This window comes from Lineus longissimus, chromosome 8 (assembly GCF_910592395.1).
Source record: "Lineus longissimus chromosome 8, tnLinLong1.2, whole genome shotgun sequence".
In the NCBI taxonomy this organism is placed as follows: domain Eukaryota; kingdom Metazoa; phylum Nemertea; class Pilidiophora; order Heteronemertea; family Lineidae; genus Lineus; species Lineus longissimus.
This window is the reverse complement of record NC_088315.1, coordinates 5,854,117-5,867,430: the sequence shown is the minus strand read 5'-3', so window position 1 is coordinate 5,867,430 and position 13,314 is coordinate 5,854,117. Positions and strand designations below refer to the sequence as shown.

The window sequence follows — 13,314 nt, the reverse complement described above, 5'->3', positions numbered from 1 at the left end:
TGAAATGAGATAGAGACGAATTTCCCGGGAAAGTATTTGATCGAGGGTCAAGTATCAAGTAATTATATCAGATAAAATCCGGGCAATTCCATATTTTAGATGATGTTTTGGCGCCGAGTCGAAAATTTACTCTGCATACTCACCGAAATCTATCTAATTTAAATTATCAGAAAATGACGTAATCCTCTCATCACACGATCGTCTGGCCACGTGCGGCTTTCATGTTTCGAAATTTCTCCCGGCTATTAATTATTGAAAGAAGACGGTGAAAGACGCTCTCAATAATATTTCTGAATTTCCTAAATTCTGAAATGAGATAGAGACGAATTTCCCGGGAAAGTATTTGATCGAGGGTCAAGTATCAAGTAATTCTATCAGATAGCACCCGGGCAATTCCATATTTTAGATGAAGTTTTGGTGCCGAGTCGAAAATTTACTCTGCATATTCACCCAATCTATCTAATTAAAATTATCAGAAAATGACGTAATCCTCTCAGCACACGATCGTCTGACCACGTGTAAAATCCACCGGCGCTGCGGCTTTTATGTTTCGAAATTTCTCCCGATAAATTCTTTGATTTTAACTCGATTTCGCGAATAAAGACATCTTTCGGATGGTAAGTTCATTCATTATGTAGCTTAGCTCATCTATATTCCGATTGTTTAATAGTTTCTTGTGTTATTGTGGCAATAATAAGGACTTTTGTGCGAGTTTTGTGCAGTTGGGCAAAATATTTTGCCGTACCTGCCCGCATATTTTTTTTCATAAAAAAACGTCGATTCTGTGTTCTATGACACTCACCAAAGTGCCTAAGCCAGATATTCTTGTGCTGTATGCAATTCTCTATCTGATAAACGGAAGTACGTGGAGATATTCACCATTTTTATCGGTGAAAATCATGTTGAAACTGACCAGTCCAGTGGATAACTGAATACACTGTTCCGGCGGCCATTTTGTTTGCCCTGTGCAGCGAAGCACATGTTGCCGGTGTGCATAAATGACACGCATGAAAGTGGACGTTGATATTCGTGGAAACAAGCTGTTTCAAGTGGGGGCGGGGAGTGGCAAGGGACTAAAGACATGACAGATAGGTTTTTTATCTCAGTGGATAGTGACAAATTGCCTCCCCTTACTCAAAACATCTCAAAATAGGTTTTTCATGCAGTTTGGCTAATTTTCGAACTGGTGTTCTTGTGTCACCCCCCCCCCCCCCCCCATCAAGCAAGCCACAGGCCTGGGGAATATGGCTGGTTCTGTCACTTTTATTGTATATATGTGTGGGATGCAAGAGATTTTCTCCAAAATTATGGACCTTCAGGACCTGGTTCACAAGTCAGAATAAATGTACTGCTTGACCATCCCTCTAAGTCTTTCTTGTTCCATTATAATGATTATCATCTATTTCTCTGGACAAGATTTTCTCAAAAAAGCTTTCCAACAACTCGGATATTTTCCAAACATTTGCACATGACTTCTCTTTATGTCACTCAGAGAGGAAGTCCCTTGATATCTAACTTAGTGGTGTCCACAACCAGGATTCAGGGGCTCAGATTTGGTTGTGAATATTGTGCCTGTATGACAGAAGGGATACGAGTGGGGATTAGCAGCCCAAGGGGGTACCTTTCATGAGTTGCCTCCACGTACACTAGAACGACAAATTGGGATTGTTGCTTTTGGGACAGATCTTTTGAGTTGTGCCATACATAAGACATAAATCAGGTCTCCAAGTTGAACCCTTATCCCTTAGGCCTGCTGTCTAGTTTCATTAAGATCCAATAGATCAGGGTGTTCAGGTATCAAATGTCTCATGAAGACAGGTCAATGTCACAACCACAAATGTCTGTGTTCATATTTGAGATGTCCCTCCAGGACAGGTCAGTGTTTTGACTACCAATAAGCTCCAGATGTCCCTTGAGGACAGGTCCACAATGACAAATAGGTATTCAGATTTCAGATGTCCCTTGAAGACGGGTCAATGTCAACCAGAAATAGATATTGGTGTTCAGATTTCGGATGTCCCTGGAGGACAGGTCTTACAACCACAAATAGGTATTCAGATTTCAGATGTCCCTTGAAGACGGGTCAGTGTCGACGAGAAATAGATATTGGTGTTCAGGTTTCAGATGTTCCTTAATGGCATGCAGGTCAATGTCACAACCACAAATATATCTTTGTACAGATTTCTGATGCCCCTTGAAGTTAGGACAATGTTATAACCACCAGTTTTCAGATGTCCTTTGAGGACAGGTCAACTTCACAACCATAAATAGAATCTATTAAGATCCTGGTGTTCAGATTTTAGATCAAATAGTTATCAGTTTTCAGGTATCGGATGTCCCTCCATGACAGATCAGTGTCACAACCAGAAGTAGTGTGTGGAAGACTTGACGGATCTGACATCAATGAGCTTCTTCTGCCCTGAGCTTGGAAGACTTATTCACCGCTCTGCCACTGATCTCCTACGCATTCAAGCGAAACTCCTATTGAGACAACAGGATTCCTTCAAGTTCAACTATTGCATGCTGCAGAAACTTCTTGAGGTTGCCACTGCATGCCTTCTGAGAAACACTCAATATTCATCATTAAAACTAGAATTTATTGTTATAATTGCAGACAGCCTGGCCAGAGATGTTTTTTTCAAGAAAAGTGTAATTACAAGTACTGAGTTATGGATTCAATTCATCTCACCACCATCACCATGTCCAAGCAAGACCCAACACGATCTACAGCATAGAACATCGAGGTAAAACTTCAATGGATTCAAATGGAAATCTTGCCTTTTTCCCAGGGGTGGACTATCAAAGGCAAACAATACTAGGTACATTATGTGAAGAATAACACACATAAAGTTGAGGGATGGACATGGAGGTGCTCCTGAATGTTCTTCTTTTTAAATGTCTTCAGTGTTTGCTCTGGGCTTGGATTATTCTCCAGGGAGCATTCTTCTCCATCCAAGGCGATATGCACACCTTTTTTTATGCCATGTCAATTGGGTTTATTAGTCTGGTAACTGTTTTTGGCCATCTGATGTCTGGATGTGACTGTAGCAGGTCAGATATATTTATATATCCACATTAAAAATTTTGAATTGTTCTATTGCAGACTGGCTGTCCGAAGATGTTTTTCCTTGCATAATGAAAAGTGCTGAGATGTATGGATGCACTTCACCTCGTCTGAGCAAGAACCACTTCAGTTCTATGCACTTCATCTCGTCTCCATCACCATGTCTGAGCAAGAACCACTTCAGTTCTAGAGTGTATCGAGGTAAAATTTTAAATCATTCAAACTTGAGACCTTTTGTCCCGTCTTACCTATTCATCTCATTATAGCTCTGACTGCTGATTCTTTGACGATTTTCATGCAAAGGACGATAAACTGTTGAATGGTATTTTTGAAAGGACAGATTCCAAGGTGATGCCTGCCTAAGACATGAAATTTGTCTCGTGTCCAAAGAGACTGGAGGATGCAGGAGTCTTTCAGTTACCATCAAATACAGAATGGGAAATGACTCGAAGACAGTACTTTACAAGCAGGGGAATACCACATCTGTGGATGAATTAAGATGGTTTGCTTGTTTGATTGATTTGGATAGGACAGAGACCACAGCCCATTACTGGGCTGTTCCCTGTGGGAGCTGTGTTAGTTGAAGATGATATTTTCCAATTCTTTGTTATAAACTAACAATCTACTTCTGCAGGATCAACATTGAAGACTAACGAGACAGGAGGAGCTGAAAACCATGACTGGCCTTGTTGGTGGCAGGCAAAGTGGAGTTGTAGGAGAGACTGAGACCAAGCATCTCTGGAAGGGTATTGCATAGGTTCTCATTGACAACTTGGTGTAATGAGCTGTATAGTGTATGTAAGTGTCGTCACACAAGTTTATGGAAAAATCATGCTCCTAACCGTAGTGAGACATAAGGCCACAATGCATCCCTCCATTTCTTAAAGATTTTCCAGACCATGAAAGACCTAGCTTTCTGACAGTAACTGTTATCCAGAGTATTTGAATTGGCCAATGAATGACAAAAAGAAAAAGGAGGTGGTTCCAGAAATGGAAGTCAGTTTACATAATATCTTGCTACATTGGCCCAAGATTGCTAGGCTTCTATCAGCTATGCTACCTTGTTATGATTAGATATTGAGAATTGATCAATGAAACGATGTACCACTTCAGCATGACATCAAAGAATCTTCTGTTATAATGGCCTACACATTTTGTGCATTGCATTTCTAATAGTTCAAGTTCTTTTTCAGCCTCAGTTTCAAGATCGGAGGCAAGGATGTCATAGAGGCTGTCCAAGAGAGATCCGGCACTATATTGCAGGAGAAAAGGACAAAGCGGTTAGGTTTGGCATGGCATGGCAAAGAATCAACTGACAAACTGTCAAAAAGGTGTGGTGGTGATTGATGAGCCTTCTAGGCATTGAAGTTACATGTCAGTTGGTTTGGTGATGAATTCACTCCACTGTACAGCTTAAAATGATTCCTCGTCTGTGATCAAGGCACAGTAAGTGCTGCTAAAAGAGCAATGCCAGTCATTGCACTTCTGAGACTGATAGCTTTCCTACACAAGAACAAGAATTTGGGACTGGGCAAAGGACAAGAAAGGTTGATACTGCACTACTGCATTTACAACAAGACAATCTGAACTTGACAACAGCATGATAGGCCAACCAGTTGGTGACAGGATGCCTTGCTGCATTCTATAAGGTAGTGGCCTCCGCCAGGCAACTTTGCTGTGATGAGAAGAGCCATTCATGAAAATAATGAATGCAATCAGGATGTCAAAGTGACAGAAAATGTCAAATATATTATGGTCTAAAACATATTGATAGTTCTGATGGTGTTGAGTGTTCTGTTTCAGATTGGTTTTCAAGATCAAAGGACAGGATTAATGTCACAGTGCCTGGAAAAACCATCGCAGGATACAATAGTAAAATCCTAACTGAAATATCTGCTGTGAACAAAGCTTGGGACGCATCAATGTTGCCTGGCAGCATGGTCAACACAGAAGAGTTGGAACTAAAAGCTTTTCGTGTAAGCTTTCAAAGTTATCGAGAGTTATGTCGAAGAGAGCCTCTGGACCATACAATGAAAGGACAAAAGGTTGGTTTAAAATACTGGTATGGCTGTAGGTATAACTGTTAGTGTAGGTTGGCCTAAATGAAGGCATAAGAAACTGACCAACAACACCGACAGTTCTCAATGTCTTGTTGAGTGTATGTAACATGTTTACTTTGATAAACTTTTGCAGTTTTTGATCACCACACGCATTTTGAGTAGTGTTGATCTTAAGAGAAGTGATTTGCCAATGGCAGCTGATATCTCGTTGTTTCTAAAAGAGCTTCATATTGACCAAGTGTCTTCATCTTTGACAGATAAATAACGAGCTTTGGAAAAGTGAATTTTTGAGAACCGGTCCGTTTCAATGAATTTATCATTTAAAAAATTAATGAAAATAGTGGTCTTTTCCAGCGCCTTTGACTACCTGATGATCTAGACTGAAAAAGAGCACAGGTTATCAAGGCTGGTGTCGCACCATCATCCTGGTAAATGAGCCAAGAGCAGTCAACACAGACTGAGGGTTACATGCAGCTCCAAAACACTACCAACATCTCACAGGGATTGGGTTGACCGCAGCGTTATCTCAGTGGAGAAAATGATGAAGGAATCTACAATGTCTTTGCAAGAACAAGCAATCTTAGAATAAAAGGTTGGTGTGCAATGTGAAGAAGATTATGCAATAGAATGATGATAATGATACTCTCGTCCTGTTATGTTCCTTGAATAGAACTTTTAAGAGCCATTCTAAAAGGTTGCTAGTCTGTAGTGCTGGTAAGTTCCTGGTGAAGATTCCAGAGTAAACTAAATCACCATACGATATCCTCATGGGTGCCTATTTTCAAGGGTTTGTTGATTGTTAGAGAGAATTTGGCGTTTTATGGTTGATCTGAGTAAAGCAATTCAGGCTAATGCCCTGACAAGTTGAGGACTAGACTGCTTTGACTGCTGCTATCATTCTTCACATTATTGTTGCCAGGAAAGTGTCTGTGGAGTTTGATTATAGTTTCCAGTTGTCAAAAATTGAGGACAAATTCACAACCAGACTAGGATAACTTTTTTTAAAGTTGTTCTCATTTTTCATATGACTTTGATATCTTATGATATGACATCTATCTTGTAAACATCATGAAAAAATTACACAGATTGATTGAAGTTATGCCGGCAAGATACCTGTAACCCCCACGGTGCAGTTGAAGACCATACTTTTTTACCAGAAAGAAGACGCTGTCTGCAAGCCCCTTTTGATCTGCCTAAGGCACATCTGATTCTGAAACTGCACATTTTCGTAAAAGACATCAAAATCAAAAGTTAAATCAGAACTATTGTCCTTTCAGCACTTCTATCTCCACCACCGATATTGTTAAGCTGTTAGAGCGCTGTATCTTAGTATGGACAAGGATCACATAGACCCAAGACTTGAAGGGCCAAAATATTCACTTTGGACAACTCACTCGTTCATATCATTAAGGTCAACTGAGCATGATGGGACCCCTTCCATTCTGACCGGAGAGGCATCTATCAACTAGATAGTTGGTGAAATCTACAGGACTACGATTCACTCCTAAGAGAGCCGCTGGAAACCATTCATCCTCCTGGAAGGGAAAAAGAATGTAGTTAGATTTCTTGTTACACGTTAGTTTTAGAGATAGTGCAGATACAATGTTAATCAGCAGTGCAGATGCCTTGCTGGCATATCTGCATACCAGTAAATATGTGCAGATTCATTTCTTGCTTTGAAGCAATATCGTTGCTAAACTCCTAAAGCATTGGCAATGTTCAGGTCTGTTCTGCCTCGTGGGCAAATCTGCATACCAGTAATTATGTGCAGACTTTGGAGCAGTACAGTTGCAAGATAAATCCTGTTTGTAATTTTATAAATTAGGTGCTCATTAAGGGCTTACGAAGGTTTTGATGCCTTGCTGGCATATCTGCATACCAGTAAATATGTGCAGATTCATTTCTTGCTTTGAAGCAATATCGTTGCTACACTCCTAAAGCAGTGGCAATGTTCAGGTCTGTTCTGCCTTGCGGGCAAATCTGCATACGAGTAATTATGTGCAGACTTGGCTTTTCCAGAGATTGTAGGACTGGGTCCATTGAATGTAACAAAAATAATCGATGCCTATTTACAAATGAAATGAAGAGTCTGCATTTTGATGCAACTCCATGTAACTGTCGGGTGATTTCGCTCTGAACTTGTGACACTCTGATCGGTCTGAAATAATCATTATCCCGCCCCTCTGGGAAAAATTTGCAGCCGGATTGCACCATTGCCTGTTACTGTCTGAGAGATGGCAATGTCAGGGGTTCATGACGGTGGTTAAACCTATTGCGAATGGGCAGCACAATTGGGTGTAGGATATTCATAAACCATTGCACACTCCTGAATCTGCGGTGGGTTGGTACCCCACGCTATGTAAGGAGTAGGTTTGTGGGTAAAACTTGGTCCACGTGAATGGGTCGTGCCTTAAAAATGATGAGAAGTTGCGAATTGACGCCCTGTGAAGTGTCCTTCGACCAGCTAGTGCTAATCCGGTCACTGTCTCCAGGTCACCATGCCTCGGTCAATGAGCGGGCGAAGCACCCAATGGCTCCGTCAGGAGTACATCGTCAACTTCAGCCCGTAGACAAACCGGTACGCGCACAAATATCTTAGCTGAGAGTGGGGGACATCAGTAAAGTGCTTCTCATCGGGGTAATACAGTACCACTGTATACAATGACCCCATTTTTTGTTGGATTCATTTCCGCTGAGGAGTGGTCGATAATGAGAGTTTCGCGCCAGTCTGATTGTCACCAGTCCAGAGGGAAAATACCTGATAGTTATGTGGCTTTCCCGCAAACTGTATACTCTTTCATGTCAATTGTAAATTAGTGTTGCTCGGTAGTGTTCAGGGTCTTTTTGTCGAACAGGCACATCTGCATACCAGTAATTATGTGCAGACTTAAGTTTTGCTTTGAAGCAATATCACTGCTACACTTGTGAAGCAGTGGCAGTGTTCAGGTCTTGCCTGCCTCGATGACATATCTGCATACCAGTAATTATGTGCAGACTTGGCTCTTTTTTTTGGAGCAGTACAGTTGCAAGATAAATCCTGTTTGTAATTTTATGAATTAGTTGCTCATTAAGGGCTTACGAAGGTTTTGATGCCTTGCTGGCTTATCTGCATACCAGTAAATATGTGCAGATTCATTTTTTGCTTTGAAGCAATATCGTTGCTACACTCCTAAAGCAGTGGCAATGTTCAGGTCTGTTCTGCCTTGCGGGCAAATCTGCATACGAGTAATTATGTGCAGACTTGGCTTTTCCAGAGATTGTAGGACTGGGTCCATTGAATGTAACAAAAATAATCGATGCCTATTTACAAATGAAATGAAGAGACTGCATTTTGATGCAACTCCATGTAACTGTCGGGTGATTTCGCTCTGAACTTGTGACACTCTGATCGGTCTGAAATAATCATTATCCCGCCCCTCTGGGAAAAATTTGCAGCCGGATTGCACCATTGCCTGTTACTGTCTGAGAGATGGCAATGTCAGGGGTTCATGACGGTGGTTAAACCTATTGCGAATGGGCAGCACAATTGGGTGTAGGATATTCATAAACCATTGCACACTCCTGAATCTGCGGTGGGTTGGTACCCCACGCTATGTAAGGAGTAGGTTTGTGGGTAAAACTTGGTCCACGTGAATGGGTCGTGCCTTAAAAATGATGAGAAGTTGCGAATTGACGCCCTGTGAAGTGTCCTTCGACCAGCTAGTGCTAATCCGGTCACTGTCTCCAGGTCACCATGCCTCGGTCAATGAGCGGGCGAAGCACCCAATGGCTCCGTCAGGAGTACATCGTCAACTTCAGCCCGTAGACAAACCGGTACGCGCACAAATATCTTAGCTGAGAGTGGGGGACATCAGTAAAGTGCTTCTCATCGGGGTAATACAGTACCACTGTATACAATGACCCCATTTTTTGTTGGATTCATTTCCGCTGAGGAGTGGTCGATAATGAGAGTTTCGCGCCAGTCTGATTGTCACCAGTCCAGAGGGAAAATACCTGATAGTTATGTGGCTTTCCCTCAAACTGTATACTCTTTCATGTCAATTGTAAATTAGTGTTGCTCGGTAGTGTTCAGGGTCTTTTTGTCGAACAGGCACATCTGCATACCAGTAATTATGTGCAGACTTAAGTTTTGCTTTGAAGCAATATCACTGCTACACTTGTGAAGCAGTGGCAGTGTTCAGGTCTTGCCTGCCTCGATGACATATCTGCATACCAGTAATTATGTGCAGACTTGGCTCTTTTTTTTGGAGCAGTACAGTTGCAAGATAAATCCTGTTTGTAATTTTATGAATTAGTTGCTCATTAAGGGCTTACGAAGGTTTTGATGCCTTGCTGGCTCATCTGCATACCAGTAAATATGTGCAGATTTATTTCTTGCTTTGAAGCAATATCGTTGCTACACTCCTAAAGCAGTGGCAATGTTCAGGTCTGTTCTGCCTTGCGGGCAAATCTGCATACGAGTAATTATGTGCAGACTTGGCTTTTCCAGAGATTGTAGGACTGGGTCCATTGAATGTAACAAAAATAATCGATGCCTATTTACAAATGAAATGAAGAGTCTGCATTTTGATGCAACTCCATGTAACTGTCGGGTGATTTCGCTCTGAACTTGTGACACTCTGATCGGTCTGAAATAATCATTATCCCGCCCCTCTGGGAAAAATTTGCAGCCGGATTGCACCATTGCCTGTTACTGTCTGAGAGATGGCAATGTCAGGGGTTCATGACGGTGGTTAAACCTATTGCGAATGGGCAGCACAATTGGGTGTAGGATATTCATAAACCATTGCACACTCCTGAATCTGCGGTGGGTTGGTACCCCACGCTATGTAAGGAGTAGGTTTGTGGGTAAAACTTGGTCCACGTGAATGGGTCGTGCCTTAAAAATGATGAGAAGTTGCGAATTGACGCCCTGTGAAGTGTCCTTCGACCAGCTAGTGCTAATCCGGTCACTGTCTCCAGGTCACCATGCCTCGGTCAATGAGCGGGCGAAGCACCCAATGGCTCCGTCAGGAGTACATCGTCAACTTCAGCCCGTAGACAAACCGGTACGCGCACAAATATCTTAGCTGAGAGTGGGGGACATCAGTAAAGTGCTTCTCATCGGGGTAATACAGTACCACTGTATACAATGACCCCATTTTTTGTTGGATTCATTTCCGCTGAGGAGTGGTCGATAATGAGAGTTTCGCGCCAGTCTGATTGTCACCAGTCCAGAGGGAAAATACCTGATAGTTATGTGGCTTTCCCTCAAACTGTATACTCTTTCATGTCAATTGTAAATTAGTGTTGCTCGGTAGTGTTCAGGGTCTTTTTGTCGAACAGGCACATCTGCATACCAGTAATTATGTGCAGACTTAAGTTTTGCTTTGAAGCAATATCACTGCTACACTTGTGAAGCAGTGGCAGTGTTCAGGTCTTGCCTGCCTCGATGACATATCTGCATACCAGTAATTATGTGCAGACTTGGCTCTTTTTTTTGGAGCAGTACAGTTGCAAGATAAATCCTGTTTGTAATTTTATGAATTAGTTGCTCATTAAGGGCTTACGAAGGTTTTGATGCCTTGCTGGCTCATCTGCATACCAGTAAATATGTGCAGATTTATTTCTTGCTTTGAAGCAATATCGTTGCTACACTCCTAAAGCAGTGGCAATGTTCAGGTCTGTTCTGCCTTGCGGGCAAATCTGCATACGAGTAATTATGTGCAGACTTGGCTTTTCCAGAGATTGTAGGACTGGGTCCATTGAATGTAACAAAAATAATCGATGCCTATTTACAAATGAAATGAAGAGTCTGCATTTTGATGCAACTCCATGTAACTGTCGGGTGATTTCGCTCTGAACTTGTGACACTCTGATCGGTCTGAAATAATCATTATCCCGCCCCTCTGGGAAAAATTTGCAGCCGGATTGCACCATTGCCTGTTACTGTCTGAGAGATGGCAATGTCAGGGGTTCATGACGGTGGTTAAACCTATTGCGAATGGGCAGCACAATTGGGTGTAGGATATTCATAAACCATTGCACACTCCTGAATCTGCGGTGGGTTGGTACCCCACGCTATGTAAGGAGTAGGTTTGTGGGTAAAACTTGGTCCACGTGAATGGGTCGTGCCTTAAAAATGATGAGAAGTTGCGAATTGACGCCCTGTGAAGTGTCCTTCGACCAGCTAGTGCTAATCCGGTCACTGTCTCCAGGTCACCATGCCTCGGTCAATGAGCGGGCGAAGCACCCAATGGCTCCGTCAGGAGTACATCGTCAACTTCAGCCCGTAGACAAACTGGTACGCGCACAAATATCTTAGCTGAGAGTGGGGGACATCAGTAAAGTGCTTCTCATCGGGGTAATACAGTACCACTGTATACAATGACCCCATTTTTTGTTGGATTCATTTCCGCTGAGGAGTGGTCGATAATGAGAGTTTCGCGCCAGTCTGATTGTCACCAGTCCAGAGGGAAAATACCTGATAGTTATGTGGCTTTCCCTCAAACTGTATACTCTTTCATGTCAATTGTAAATTGGTGTTGCTCGGTAGTGTTCAGGGTCTTTTTGTCGAACAGGCACATCTGCATACCAGTAATTATGTGCAGACTTAAGTTTTGCTTTGAAGCAATATCACTGCTACACTTGTGAAGCAGTGGCAGTGTTCAGGTCTTGCCTGCCTCGATGACATATCTGCATACCAGTAATTATGTGCAGACTTGGCTCTTTTTTTTGGAGCAGTACAGTTGCAAGATAAATCCTGTTTGTAATTTTATGAATTAGTTGCTCATTAAGGGCTTACGAAGGTTTTGATGCCTTGCTGGCTTATCTGCATACCAGTAAATATGTGCAGATTCATTTCTTGCTTTGAAGCAATATCGTTGCTACACTCCTAAAGCAGTGGCAATGTTCAGGTCTGTTCTGCCTTGCGGGCAAATCTGCATACGAGTAATTATGTGCAGACTTGGCTTTTCCAGAGATTGTAGGACTGGGTCCATTGAATGTAACAAAAATAATCGATGCCTATTTACAAATGAAATGAAGAGTCTGCATTTTGATGCAACTCCATGTAACTGTCGGGTGATTTCGCTCTGAACTTGTGACACTCTGATCGGTCTGAAATAATCATTATCCCGCCCCTCTGGGAAAAATTTGCAGCCGGATTGCACCATTGCCTGTTACTGTCTGAGAGATGGCAATGTCAGGGGTTCATGACGGTGGTTAAACCTATTGCGAATGGGCAGCACAATTGGGTGTAGGATATTCATAAACCATTGCACACTCCTGAATCTGCGGTGGGTTGGTACCCCACGCTATGTAAGGAGTAGGTTTGTGGGTAAAACTTGGTCCACGTGAATGGGTCGTGCCTTAAAAATGATGAGAAGTTGCGAATTGACGCCCTGTGAAGTGTCCTTCGACCAGCTAGTGCTAATCCGGTCACTGTCTCCAGGTCACCATGCCTCGGTCAATGAGCGGGCGAAGCACCCAATGGCTCCGTCAGGAGTACATCGTCAACTTCAGCCCGTAGACAAACCGGTACGCGCACAAATATCTTAGCTGAGAGTGGGGGACATCAGTAAAGTGCTTCTCATCGGGGTAATACAGTACCACTGTATACAATGACCCCATTTTTTGTTGGATTCATTTCCGCTGAGGAGTGGTCGATAATGAGAGTTTCGCGCCAGTCTGATTGTCACCAGTCCAGAGGGAAAATACCTGATAGTTATGTGGCTTTCCCTCAAACTGTATACTCTTTCATGTCAATTGTAAATTAGTGTTGCTCGGTAGTGTTCAGGGTCTTTTTGTCGAACAGGCACATCTGCATACCAGTAATTATGTGCAGACTTAAGTTTTGCTTTGAAGCAATATCACTGCTACACTTGTGAAGCAGTGGCAGTGTTCAGGTCTTGCCTGCCTCGATGACATATCTGCATACCAGTAATTATGTGCAGACTTGGCTCTTTTTTTTGGAGCAGTACAGTTGCAAGATAAATCCTGTTTGTAATTTTATGAATTAGTTGCTCATTAAGGGCTTACGAAGGTTTTGATGCCTTGCTGGCTCATCTGCATACCAGTAAATATGTGCAGATTTATTTCTTGCTTTGAAGCAATATCGTTGCTACACTCCTAAAGCAGTGGCAATGTTCAGGTCTGTTCTGCCTTGCGGGCAAATCTGCATACGAGTAATTATGTGCAGACTTGGCTTTT

General features: G+C 42.4%; 1 long non-coding RNA gene across 1 annotated transcript; it reads left to right on the top strand.

Moving 5' to 3' along the window:
* Positions 1-529: 529 nt before the first annotated feature.
* On the top strand, positions 530-5,710 carry LOC135492880 (uncharacterized). Its single transcript, XR_010448150.1, has 7 exons — positions 530-617; positions 2,615-2,744; positions 3,104-3,265; positions 3,699-3,862; positions 4,258-4,344; positions 4,868-5,109; positions 5,479-5,710. It is a non-coding gene; the product is annotated as an uncharacterized LOC135492880 (long non-coding RNA).
* Positions 5,711-13,314: the final 7,604 nt, after the last annotated feature.